General features: G+C 40.0%; 1 protein-coding gene across 4 annotated transcripts in view; it reads right to left on the bottom strand.

Moving 5' to 3' along the window:
• Positions 1-13,898, bottom strand: part of lpp (LIM domain containing preferred translocation partner in lipoma) — a 138,630-nt gene that overhangs the window by 52,839 nt on the left and 71,893 nt on the right. The window lies entirely within an intron of this gene.

The raw sequence follows: 13,898 nt of genomic DNA, 5'->3' as shown, positions 1-13,898 counted from the left end.
GATCAAAGCACACTGCAGAGAAATGTCAGAGCTCTGCTGCACGTCCTCATAACTCCTCACTTAAACTGAATTAAAACACTTATGTTGTAATTCTACCACTGGTATAGCAGACAGTAACATTTAAATCTGTTATCCTAATAATGTACTGAGATATTTTTTTTAAAAGAAAAAAAAAAGGGGGGGGGGGCTCTAAATTTTGGTAAAGAGGTGCATGTATCAACTTTGTCTAAATCCCATCTAATCTAAGACAGAGGGGAGCCCCTAAGGAACCATTAAAAGCTCCAGAAAATATTTTCTGCTCTCACTCAGATTTCTGTCTCAGTGATTAGGGCTGATGTTTATTTTAAAAAGTGTGTCTGTCTGCATATGTGTGGAAAAATCTCCACTATGCCCTTTAGGAAGTGAAATTACTTAATTTAAATGTTTCATGGGTTTTAAATACTCCAGATTAGTAATTTATCTTAAGGCCTTAGAACCTACAGTAACATTTACTTAGTGGAGCACTGGAAATGCAAATTGGTCCCCTCAAAATAATTACACTGTCATGGTACATTTTCCACAACATTAAGAGAATGGATTCACCCCTTTCTGAGGGTGATGAAACTAATCAAATTCATACGATCTGAACCAGAGTGTCTGTGTAGCCCTAAAGATTTTCATATTAACTAAACTATCTTTTTAGCCGCTGCGTGCCTCTGACCTGTCAATATTAATGAGGGAGGTCTGAGATAATGTCACGACGACAAAGTGAAGAGGAGCTATTTGTTTATGCGGCTGTTAAGTTTCAAGTCTCTATAAGTGGCCAAATTGAATAACAGCTTTTATTTTCAGCCAAGTGGACAGCTGTGCAGTTTACGGCTTCATGCGGAGGACCGTGAGGCGCTGTTCCCTTATGCAGCCCAAAACATCATCGGATATGTTATAGTTACCAGATGTGACAAAATATGGCTGCTATTGTGTTCACAATGTGAGACTGTGTGTGTGTCGTCATGGGAAAATGTGGTCCTGGACACAATGGCTGCAGCAACTGTCACAAAGGAGGTTGTTTAGGACTTGCAGGTGTTCACATCTGTGGACATCACAGGTGTTGAAGTGTTGGAGATGCAGTTACTAAACGTCACAGGGGTGTGTTTGAGATTGAAATGAAGGCTGAGTTTGAAGACCGATGTGGCCTGAGCCATGAGTTCTTAATGATCATTCAATAATATAATAATAATGTGGTAATGATTACTCAGTATGTGATGATGGGCGTACATGTAGCAGCTGATGTGTTGCTATCACAGGATGGTCTATTGGTTAATGTGTTATTAAATATTATTTTGAAGTATTATTTGCTGTGTGCACTTACATATCACTGTATGATTACATTTCATATTTTTAACTAGGGGCCACGCGGCCATGTGGCAAAAATATAAATTTTTTATACACACTGAAGTACAATGAACATTTTGTATCTTCTTATTGTGACACAAAATAAATGTATTTTGTTGCAACATGATAACATGTCATGTGAATGTTTAGTATGTAAAATTACAGACAGGATAACCATAATAAGTTTAGAACATTAACTCATTTCCGCTGTTTCGTTTTGTACACAGACAAAAACAACCTTGTTCATTTTTACGCTTTATAATTTGAGACCGCAACATAGTGTCGTAAATATGATTATGTTCTAATACAATCTATCTAATACAATTCCACTGTTCCTCAAGCTGATCAAAGCTCACATTGATTGTTACTTACCTGAACAAATTAGACATGTGTAAAGGTGCACATCACTCACCAGGAAGGGTTATTATTAATAATGATGAAAGGCACTGGTATAATGGTATACATACACATCTAAAATTAGACTCCACAGCCAATGATTCATCTGTGAGACTGTGTGTACGGCCGACTTTATGAGGCACAGTTTAAAATCCGGAAGTCCGACCTGGCACACAGCATCAGCCTCAGTGCATGCTGTGTTGTTGTCTCTAACACCCCCTCCATACACAAACACAACACATCCAGTTTTAGAAAAGTTTCCTCCAACCCCTTTGGAAAAGTTAACCCTCACTCTATACTGTAATTCAGACTGACTTTGCAAACAACTTAAGTGTGAAATTTCACAGAGACTCTCAAGAAAGCCTTTTGACACATTAAAAAAGATTAGGAGAGACTATACAAGCCTTGGGGGGCCGAGTAAAACTGTTAACTTTGCATTTCAAACCACAAGGGTGGGGGATTTTTTTTTTAAAGCAAGCTTGGGGAAAACCCCTAAAGAGGGAGAAGTTCTGCATCTTTTCAGACTCCTCTTAGACCTTGGATATTTTTCTCTCAACTTTTTCCTGCTCTTTATTCACACAAAGCCAGTGGTCTCAACTGTTGGCTCTTCCGTCCATTTGCATCTGTCTATTTCAGCACTTAACACTGTGACCATGGAAGAATTCCCAGTCAACACACTCGCTAATCTTCCCTCCACTTTCACTCATCTCGTCTCTGAACTATCAGGCACAAAAGTCACAATTAACAACCCGACAGGCTCCGTTCACTCGTACAACTAAGGATATCACTTCTCTTCCTAAAATAACTCTAGATAAGCTACATTAAACATGATTAAACAATGTCTTTGAGGATCATGGCGAGGCCTCCAGCTGTTTTGAACTATCTTTTCATTTGCAGTTAAATTGTGTTATACACATTTGGGAACTTTTTACCGGTTTATCTTAAATCTGATTCTTTTTTGCTCCTTCAAGTGATAGTTACATGACAACCCACGCCTTTAACAAGTGCATATTTAAGCAAAGCCTTCACCCTCGCTCCCACTTAAATTAGAATCAATGTTTAATGTATCACATTTGTCCTGAAATCCTGTGACTGTGACTCGTCACTTTCTGTCTTTTGAGAAATGTCGCTCTTACTTTTGATTCAATTAAAGCCTGGTCCTTTCAGTAATGAAACAAAACATGTCTATTATCAATAATGTGAAAGCAACAATGTCACAGATTATTTCATCCATGGTGTATGAGCCAGGTCTATCAGGTGTATTCAATTGAGCACATAACAGTATATTTAGGTGCATTGCCATTAATTTTTTTCAAATTTGCAGAAACAATGCTGAAAATTGAAGAAAAAAAAGAGTGTGAAAAACCAGAATGAAGAGACCTGGACCCTGCAGCCAAGCAGCGTTCTGGTTTATCTCAAGCTCTCCACAAAGTAAACAAGGTGGCAAGTGCGATTTTGCCCTGATCCTCACAGACATGAATGGTGTGCAAAATCCTGCGTGACCGTGGCCATAAATCATTGAAGGAGTGGCTACACGGGTAATTTGGACAAATTTTAGTGTGTAATTGTTTCACATTTATTTCCACAGTGGTGGTTGGAAACACATTTTAACTACTTTGACGATATTGTAGAAATGTGGTTTAAGTTTAACCAGAATATTACTTGTATGCGTATTTTTGATGTGTGGGTACTTCTCTTTGTTTGGACTTCCTAAACTTAACACCTGAGAGCTAGCCTGTAAGCAAATGGAAAATCAAACCCCATAATATTAAATGGATGGATGGTTGAGGTGTACAACATAATTGTCAAGGCTTAATCAGCATGCACATTCTCCTTTGGGGTGGTGCTGGGAACAGATCAAGTTCAACATAAAAAATCAACACTTGCGCCTGCACTCACCTGAAGCTCTTTTATATATATTTACATATATTGATCACAAATTGGGAAATTATTGAGAAGGATGATATTATTTATGCAGATATATTCAAAAATGTAATTATGTTCTGGATGCAATAGTGCTGTAGTAATCATGACTAATTTAATAAATGTGTCCTACTCTGGCATATGGAATATCAAAAGGTCATGGTTTAAGTGCTACTTGTGCTTTTTTTTTTTTCATTTAGTGTTTTCATGATGTCTAAGTAATTTCTGTTACTATATGATGCAGAATACAGAAATTACACTCACTTCAAACACAGGGAGAGATGAGGCAGGTAGCGGCCACACATTTGACATGCACACTCTGGTTTTACCACCAAGACAACCCTAAGATGATGTCGTTGAACATTAAGTCCGTGTTTCAAAATTCACAGTTATGTAATCCTCTAAAAAAAAAAAAACTGGGTTTCATGAAAAAAAAGTATGTAATATTTCTAGTATGATGTAACAACATCATACAAAGTAGGGCGTATTACTCACTGATGCAACTAAAAAATCATTTTCTGGGCTACTGTGTGAAAAAAAGTCCCTGAGAGTCACCGATCGTGGCGTTTCTGCAGGCTATCTGTACAAAAGAGGGAAATGTGTGTTTTGTAGTTCTCATACAGCAGAAACTAATTGTTTCATTCACCTCCTGCAGAACTACAGGCCAGTCTCTCACCACACACCCCTGACTCATCGCCGTAATGAGCTTTTCATGCACTTGTGACCCCTCCTGCTTCAGGAGGTGAAATACTGCGCAGCTGAAAACGTCCATCGCTTATGGTGTGTCGATGTCATCAATCCCAGAGACGGCAACTGTAACTGCTCTCTCAGAGGCTGTGTGTGTGTTTGCGTGTGTGTGTATTGTAAGCTCGCACATGTTATTGGGAGGAAGGGTAATATCCACTGACAGCAGTTGATGGTAAGCCTTTTAGCATCGTTGCTAGGACTTCATGATGTAAAGAGGCAGATTACATTGACTGACACTGGCGTCCTGGCTCAAGCTAAATTTGTCATTGGTTCGCCCTGCTAATAAAAGACAAAGGGGTGAAACTATGCAGTTTATCTGACTAACGAACATTGACGGAACACACTGAGCGCCCGAAGGCGTGCTCCTCTCTCCACAGTTGGCTGCCTCTGTCAAAACTCAGAACCTGCTGCCAGATTGACCATAAGGTCAATGGGCGCCACCGGCACTGTGGCAACATCTCTGCACCATGCAGCAACAAAGCAATCAAAGCAAATAGCGCTACATAAAACAAACAGAGAGGAAAAACGTAAACGCCACCCAGCCCTATAATTACAGCAGTGGAGAGTCATATCGCTGCAGTCTGGTAGCTCCTGGAGATAAGATGCAGAAACACTGAAATGCACAACCGCTAAGTGCTGTCTAACCTTCAAGGAGAAAATCTGAATTTTAAACAGAAACTGTCCATTTCTTTTCTCTTCACTTGTCTTTAAAGGTCTCAAATAGTATAAAAGTGGATTTTTGTGTGTTGTGTGATTATAAAGCAGGTCTGTGCTCTGTATTAATGTTACAAAAGTAACATCCACAGAGAGATTAAATTAAGCCTTACATGAGCTGTGAGGAATTTTGTAACATTGTGATGTCACAACAAAACAGTCACCACACTGATCATCGACATAACATCATGGGATTTTGTTTCTCTGAGTGTTTACATTAAATCTGCTTTATTTTGATGAGGTCAGTTAAGATCCTCTCTTCTATGGACTTTTAACAGCACATCATAGCTGACCATTCAATTTCTCAGTGACTGCATGACCTTTTAGTTTTTGAAAGCTTATGACAAAAGCACTGATAAGAGAAATGTCACTACATGCAATTTGCTACATGTTTTCCAGACTGATGCAAATTTATTCCACCTTAAAAGAGGCATAAATCAGAGTGTCTCAGTGTTGTGACAGCTAAAACACGTGAAGGACACTCATTTTAGCAAGACGGTAACACAGGTACAACGACACTCTGAAAACAAGGGCACACAATGTCACAGTGTGCACACCGCAACACCTCTGACAAGCCCTGAACACTGATCTAGTATTGTAGATCCTCCAACACTTGAGGTGTCAAACATAATGTAGAAAAACTCACAGAAATCTGCCATTACCTGTACATTTACAATAGCAGAGAGTGCTGACATGACACTGCTGTCTCACAAATTATTAGACCTCATTCAAAATCACATTGACATTTATAATAATGTAAAGAAAAGCCTTGGGAAATGAACCTGTGGCATATTCCACACTTCACTAGATAAAAAGAGAAAGAGTTCCCATGAGCCTTTGCAGACTGGATTAGTTAGTTTACTGCAACAACGACAGGCTAAGGGCGTGGCTGTATATCATAAATTATATTGTTAAATTCTCCAAAGGATCGACATTGCTCTCATATTGAGTATCAGGCTGAAGGCTGGTTAGCTCAGGTTTACACATAGACTGGAGTCATACAGTACACACAGCCTGGCTCTGTCCCAGCAACTTCCTTAAGTCATGCCGCCACTCTGAAGTTTCACACCTGCTGTTTCTACAAAGATAATAAGATCATCAGCTGCCGGTCACTCTTTGATTTACTATTCTATGATTTTTCTCTAACCTTCATTACAGACATTTTTTCCATCCATCTGTTTGACACCTTTGATCCATTCCCTCTAGTCCCACCAGGGGGTTTGTTTCTACCCCTGGTGATTATGACATTGCATTATGATCTTACATCTTTGCTGTTATCAGATAATGTATACCTGACATGGGCACAGACTTAAGTGTCCCATGTTAATCCATGTAAAAGTGTAAACACATTTAGTGTCTGTTCACCCTCATATGCAGAAGCACAGGAGTGCTGCTGCGGTGATGGTAGAAAGAACTGAAATGTTGAGGCCGTCCCTGGAGATGCCTCCAGAGTTTTGCACCTCCTAAGAGGAGCAGATGAAAGGTCACCAACCCTATCATACTCTCGGGGAGCTGAAACACGGCCAGGGTGGTCCAGAGTCTGCGATCTCTGTGATCGTTCAGCAGACGCCGTGATCAGTGGGAGTCTTGGGAGCGAGCAGCGAGGGCCTATCATTCTGCCGTGTTGTGACAGCAAGCGCCAACCGCAATGCTCTGCCTGTTGAGAGACGGGAGTGTCACGGCATGGCTTGACTGGCACAGTGTGAAGTCAGGCCTCCTTAGGGCACTCGTGTGGAAGGATCCATCTCAGCAGCATTTCAAGCACTCGCTTCAGCTAAACTGTCTGCAGACTTCAATAATTCCCATCTGTTTTGTATGGACATGACAACTTATTACACAGACATGAGGCTATTTGACGCTGGGTAAAAATACAAACAGACCGATGTGTGCAATGCTGCGGCCCGTCTGCTGACGTAGCGGTGAAGAGACATTAAAGTGCTCCTTGGTATCAGGTTCAGCACGAACCACACAGAGACCAGAGTTTATACTAGTGTGGATACACAGTGTAGCTACTACTGTAAATTCTCAGTCTTATTCTATGACATTCTCAGAGAAAATGCAGAGGTTTTCCACATTTCTGCAGCATGTTTCATCAGATGGGATATGAGCTTGGGCTTCTCTTTTAAATTCTCCCCATATGAAATCTAACTTTGTTATATAAAAGTAAAAGTTGTATGAGTTCACTTTCCTTTAGTTTTCTGAAACACCCACACACCAAAATAACTATTAATAGTGCAGATTTTCAGTTTTACTAAATATTTAAAGTGCAGTATGTGACATGATGAATTTCACCAATAAACTGCACCTAGTAAAACCTCAGGACAATTAAAGCTGAAGAGATTTCAACAGAGACAGAGGCATAATGCAGTCACATCATATGTGCACTTTAGTAATTGACTAAAAAAAAAGTTTAAAAAAAAAAGTCCTGTCAGATGCCATAAAAATATAATAGTTTAAAAATGTCCACAGAGCTGTCAGTTGCTATTACTGTAGTTAACTTACTGTACACACTGCCTCAGTGTTGAGTTAAAGTGTTAAAACTGACAGTTCTTGTTCATTTTATTAACAATAAAACAAAGTTTTGTGTCAGTTTCAAGGCTAGTTATTTTTAAGAATAGTAAAGAACGCAAAAAATTTAATTAAAATATGTAAAAGGATATTTCTGGCATTCTCAAACCTGCCTTAGTTTAGTCCAGTTTAATCTGCAGACTTGGGCTCACACCAATACAAGCACCAAGATCAGTCTATTCAACATTAACAGTTTGTTGCAAGGTTTATTTGCGATGGGACAACAACATCACCTTGATCTGATCCATTAGGCGGACTCGACAGCTTTAATCTTACGTAAATGACTCCTAACAAGCAAAATCAACAGATGAACTAATGATGAACAACGTTGCTGTTTGATATTCGGGCAGATAAGATCTTCAGGAAGAATCTCCTGTGTTGAGTAAAGTGAAAGTTCTCACAAGGCTGTCACTGGTGCAATTTGGTTTCATCCGTGTGAAAAGAAACCACAAACACAACACGTTTGGTGAAAGGACCTACAGGTTTGAAAATGCTCTTAGATCCAAGTTCAGGCCTTTAATCTTTAGTTCCATGGTCTCTGGAGCTGTTTAGACTAAAAGGGCAAACTGATACTGTCACAAAGCCTGCTGCGACAGCACAAGACCCCAACTGATCCAAATTAAATCCAAGTCAAGTCCCAAGTAAGGTTTCAAATATCACTGAGTGGACGAGTTCAGACCTCACAGTATCACTCTTACTTCACACTTCAAAAACATGTTTGACTCCGCAGCGTAAACTATGAAGTCCATATCACAGCCTCTTTCCTTTGAGACACCGCTGCTCCCGCCAACACCCATACTGTCTTTCTAGACACGGGCACAAATAGAGAAGCGGCTTCAGGGCACTTGTTAATTGAGGTGGAACCGCGAGTGTAAGAGCGTCACACATCACTGCTCCCAAAAGTTCTGGCTCAGTTGAGAAGCTCTGGGTCTTTTTACGTGGCCTCAGTTAAAGGTACAACGCACCTCTTGACGCAGCAGCACGTCATTCGGGGGGCTGAGGCTTTTCAATATTTGATGGATCACGCTATACCGTGTAACAGCGTGTAGATGAATCAGACGGGAGGAGCTTTTTCATTTCAACTTGTATCTCATCACAACAGATTTAAATCTGATCAGAGCGAGGGCCAGCTTTACTAGAGGAAGTGCATTAGCCTTTAATTAGGACAAACACGTCACTGCTTAATGTGGAAAATAACCGTCTTACTTGGTTACTTAATTGGTCACATGGCGGTGATAGTTAACTAAACCTGCACTGTGTATATTCACATGATAAACAAATTGTTGACTGTTTTAGTTGCCAACATAATAAATCATTAAAAGACTGAAACAACAAGTTGTGGGTCTGATGTTTCTGTTGTGTTTAAAGTCCTGTAAATCAGGTGATGAGTCTGAACACAACTTACATACAGTATGTTGTGCACCATATGTGGAGAGAGGGAGACTGGGAAAGCTGACACTGTTTACTCGTCATCTCGTATTCTCTTTGTGTTTCTACGTGTGCATATTACCAGAACTTAATTGCTAATTTTCAGCCACCTGCTACGAGCAGTCGGCCAAAACTATCAATCTGCATCTTGGAAGGAGCTGAATACAAAAGATGTTTTCAGAATAAAATACACTTAATCAATCTGATGTGAGAGAGCTCGTGTGGATTCAGGATTCAGAGGCTGTGGCACACATTCATATGTTGAGGTCTGATTATACCATCCAGTGGTAACTTCTGTTCTGATGGCCACACTCAGTTTTCATGTTGTTAATTATGACCCAGAGGCAAACAACTGAACGCGCAAGGATAAAAACACCCTGATATTCAATTCTTTTTGACAACGCACAGAGTGCCGCGCGAACTGGATGCTGTAGGATCTCAGTGGGAGGGACGCTGATTCATTTGATTACTAGAAACACAGGAAGGGTCAGTGTGAAGTAGAGGTCACAGCAGTTGAAGCCTCTGCAGCCTCCTCCAAAGTTGCTCTAGCGCTTGATGAGCGCACTATTTTGACACTCATCTGGGCCTCCTTGTTAACTCACCCACAACAGATCTGATGTGCTTAGACAGGCCTACGCTGCACATTAGTGGGGCTGGTCGGGCTCAGATTGCAGCGCTGCACACTTGGAGGGTGTAGCATGAACATGCTCTTTTGTGTTTCCTCGAATAGTTAAGACTTTAAATTAAAGACAACAAGAGTTATTGCATCAGATGGCAGGATGTTTAAATGGAAATATGCAGGGGACAGCTCTCCAAACGATAAACCTAACCCTGAGCTTATTTCTAATCAGGTCCAGATTTAAAGGTAAAGGTGTTTGAGGGTCTGATGGTCCAGTCACATTCATGTGATAAACACACATGAGATGCCAAAGCAGAAAACACTGAGACAGGACGAGGATGACCATGGGAAGGATCAAGGCACCAATCATTCCATCTTTTGTCTCAAAGGTTTTGCATGTATTTGACTGGCAGGATGATGTCATGTTGAGCTATAAAAACAAGCTGCCTTTCCAGCACCAAAAAGGTCATTTTCATTTTTCAGGTTCACACTCAATGACACATCTGAAAAGAGAACAATAGTTTCACAACTAGTTTCAACAGTCAACCAGATATTTCTTTTGTATTTTTTAACCATGTCTGCTGACCTTCTGTTGCCTTCATGTGACTCAAACAGCACTGTGGTACATAGACAGACATTTTTAACAAACTAAGTACCATGTTCTTAAATGTAAAAGTTGAATTAAATGCCAAAAAAAGATTTTAATAAATCACTGATTCACCTTTTAACAGCAAGCAATGATAAAACTGAAAAAAAATATTACAAATGTCAAGTAAGTTGTGTGACATTCAGCGTAATAATAGTCAAACACAGAAAAGATGTCCAACAGAATAAAGAGTCAAACACTATTATCAGGTCTGTCTTAATTTCCGCTCTCGCAGGATGAAGCAAACAAACTGTAACAGAAACTTAGTTAACTGTGTCAAACAACAAATGACATCTAAGATGGAAGTGGAGAGAGAACAAATGGGAATTATATAATGATCACATTTCATTACCCACTGTTATGCCACAGAGAATACCAACTAAAGCAAACAAAATTGTTTTGATGTCTGGGAAGCATCAGTGCCGGCTGAATGTTTGCAGGAATGCTACTTAGATTTTTTATGAATGAGCAGCAACGTCCATTTCAATTTCGTCTGAGAGGCGAGCACACATAAGGTCCCCTCGCTGATTCCAAATTTAAGGTCGGGAGGAAGATTCCTCTCCCAGAAGCCTCAGCGGGAGAGTGCTGGGTGGCCTATTGATTTTGGAGAGCTGGCTCTGTAATTGCTTGTGCGCAGAAAGCTGTAAATCAAGAGCACTCGTTACTCTTTGCTTATACAAGTGGAAGATTACTGTGCAGCAGTTGTGCCAATGCTGGAGTCTGAAACCTAGAGCATCGCACACACACACACACACACACACACACACACACACACACACACACACATAAAAAGCAGTGTTACACTGCAGAATAATGCATAGAAAGAAAGCAAGCACAGAATGACAAGAACAGCTGGGTGGAGGAAAAGGTCAACCTGAGTTAATCAGCTAGAATCAGCATCAGCTGACGAGAGAGTAACAGTGTGTGTGTGTGTGTGTGTGTGTGTGTGTGTGTGTGTGTGTGTGTGTGTGTGTGTGTGTGTATGCTCCTCTGATACTGAAATATAAACAATTAAATAGAAAGCAGAGTCTTTTCCATGTGCAAAAAGCTCAGAGAGGAGACACAGAAACAGCAAAAGGGCATCATGATAGTGCAGAGATGCTTGCTGGGAAAACAGGGTTAAGTCAACAAAATGTCTGATACATAACCTTTCATGATTAATGCATGCCATGGCATGTATGTGTACTCTGCTGAGACACAGGTGGTGTAGCTTCTCACTCATAACTCCAGGAGCTTGCGGCAGGTTATAGTAAAAATAAAGGCGCAGCCACTTTGACCCTGAACAGGTAAAACCACCACGACAGCCATACATTAGTTAGTACGACTGCTCACCCGCTCATTCGCAAGCTGGGCTCTCACTGAGCTGTACAGGTGCACATCAATTTTTCAAGTCATGTTGACAAGAGCTTTCAGACTCCTGCACTAATATACACTGCACATGTTTTTACCCCCCAACAAAGGTATGCACTCACACTATATTTTATTTAGGAAAAAAAATGCACTTCAGCAGCTGGTCGCTCCACATCCTAAAAAAAACGTTTGCCCTTATAGACCATACGTACTGTATGTGGGGCCTCAGTATGGATAGAGATACTTGTTTGCATGTGTCTACAAGACAGAATGAAATAAAGGAAACAGATGTTCCTGTAGTGCGTTGGCTCTGAATGTAAACAGGTCTCGACAGGGGTGAAAAGTTAAGATCTTGTAACATTGACAGTGAATGAAGTCATAGTAACTAGAGGCCATGTCCTTACATACAAGTATAACAACTGAAGATAGATTAACAGGAAAACAACATATGTATCAAAGAGCCATGTTGGACTCCAACCAGGACCACGTGACACCTGTAGAGTTACAGTTCAGTACACACTCTGTGGGTCACACCTGCACAACAAAACCTCTACTTGATAGAGACACTTCAACAAACTTTATGAGCTCTTAACCTCATGTTATTATCACAGTGTCAGACTGAAGCATCACAACACTAGAAATCATCAAGTCATATTTTTCTTATTGTCTCTAATGTGTATCATTTCAGAACCACAGGCTTCGCTGCCTGTCGCTGTGTGTCCACCACGTTTCCTCTGTGTGGTGCAATAATTTTCACTTTGTGTGCAACTCGTCAGTTTAAACTTCCTCTGACCAGAAAACCAGGAGTCCCTAAACCAAAGGACGTGGGAACTTGGAACTATCAGTCCTTTGTTTGTCTTTGTCGAAGTGCATGCTTCACCAGAAAACACCACATTTCCCAGACTGCTCGTGAACACAACTTTGTTTATCTTCCAACTTCTGAAAAGTGTCATTTTCCACAAACATTGATATGTGAATTTAAAGTGGGTTCACAGAGTTGCTCTAAAAGTCTGTTTTTCTTGAGTGCACTTAAACGTCACTTTCTGCTCTGCACCAACAAGGCACACACACTTATCTGCAGCTAAATGAAATGATCTGTCAATTATTGATCCTCCTAACCCTTATTTCAGTCTAATGTGTGCATCCTTTGATAAATAAAACAGGCGACATGCGTACATGCTAGTGACACAGTAAACCTATAGAATAAACACTCTATGACACCTAAGTTAAATTTAACTATAGTGCGCTGCTGATGGCGGTGCAGCCACGTCTCTGTCACAGAGAAATCCCTTTCAGGTATTACATTATTGCTCGAATATCTCACTAGAGACATGATCTGCATGGTGTTAAAAGCCCCTCTGAGCCTTCCCACTCCAAACACAATTGGTTAGAGTTTTTTTATCCGCCTGTCCTACATTTATTGTGTGTCAAACAATTTAGTGAACTGCCCAAGGCTTTGACTTTTTGAAGTTACTCTTAATATCCTCTGATATAAACTAATGATATAGGTCAAGACTCATTTTTGTGAAAACATTTTGAAAAAGATGCAACATATGGGTCAGTAAATCATCTCTTTCCAATCGTGTGCGATGGTTAAAGCGGTTTTCATACTCTGTACACTCGAAGCTGTCTTGCTTTTACAACAGTAAAGAGGCACTCAGAGCCTTTCACCAAAACTACCTCAACAACAGTGTAAAAGAAAAAGGACAAAAATACTGTTAGGACTAAAGGGCCTGTATTCAACATAATATATAGTAACTGTAGAGAAATATTAATCAAGAAGCAAATGTATGGGAGGCTGCATTTGAAATGATTAAAGGTTTATCAAAGGCTTATTTATGAATAAAGGTAGTTTAGTCCAGGCTCAGGCTGGTCACAACATCCTGATTAATGAGGGTCATACACTGTTATGTTTTCATTTTTTCCGATATTTGCTTAGGATAATTTGGGATTTTTGGGTCATTTCAACTCTAATGACAACTGGACCCTGTTTTCATCTTGAATAATGTTGGGCTTACTGTTTGTACTGTATTTCTATTTGAAATCTTTATTACATATATTTCTAAATATGTAAAGATTGTCTTTACAAGACCAGAGGACAGCAAATTAAGAAAATAACAATAAGTTATATTAATT

Source organism: Trachurus japonicus, chromosome 4 (assembly GCF_045865225.1).
Source record: "Trachurus japonicus isolate A0001 chromosome 4, Traja_1.0".
NCBI classification, from domain to species: domain Eukaryota; kingdom Metazoa; phylum Chordata; class Actinopteri; order Carangiformes; family Carangidae; genus Trachurus; species Trachurus japonicus.
This window is presented reverse-complemented; position numbering and strand designations above follow the sequence as displayed.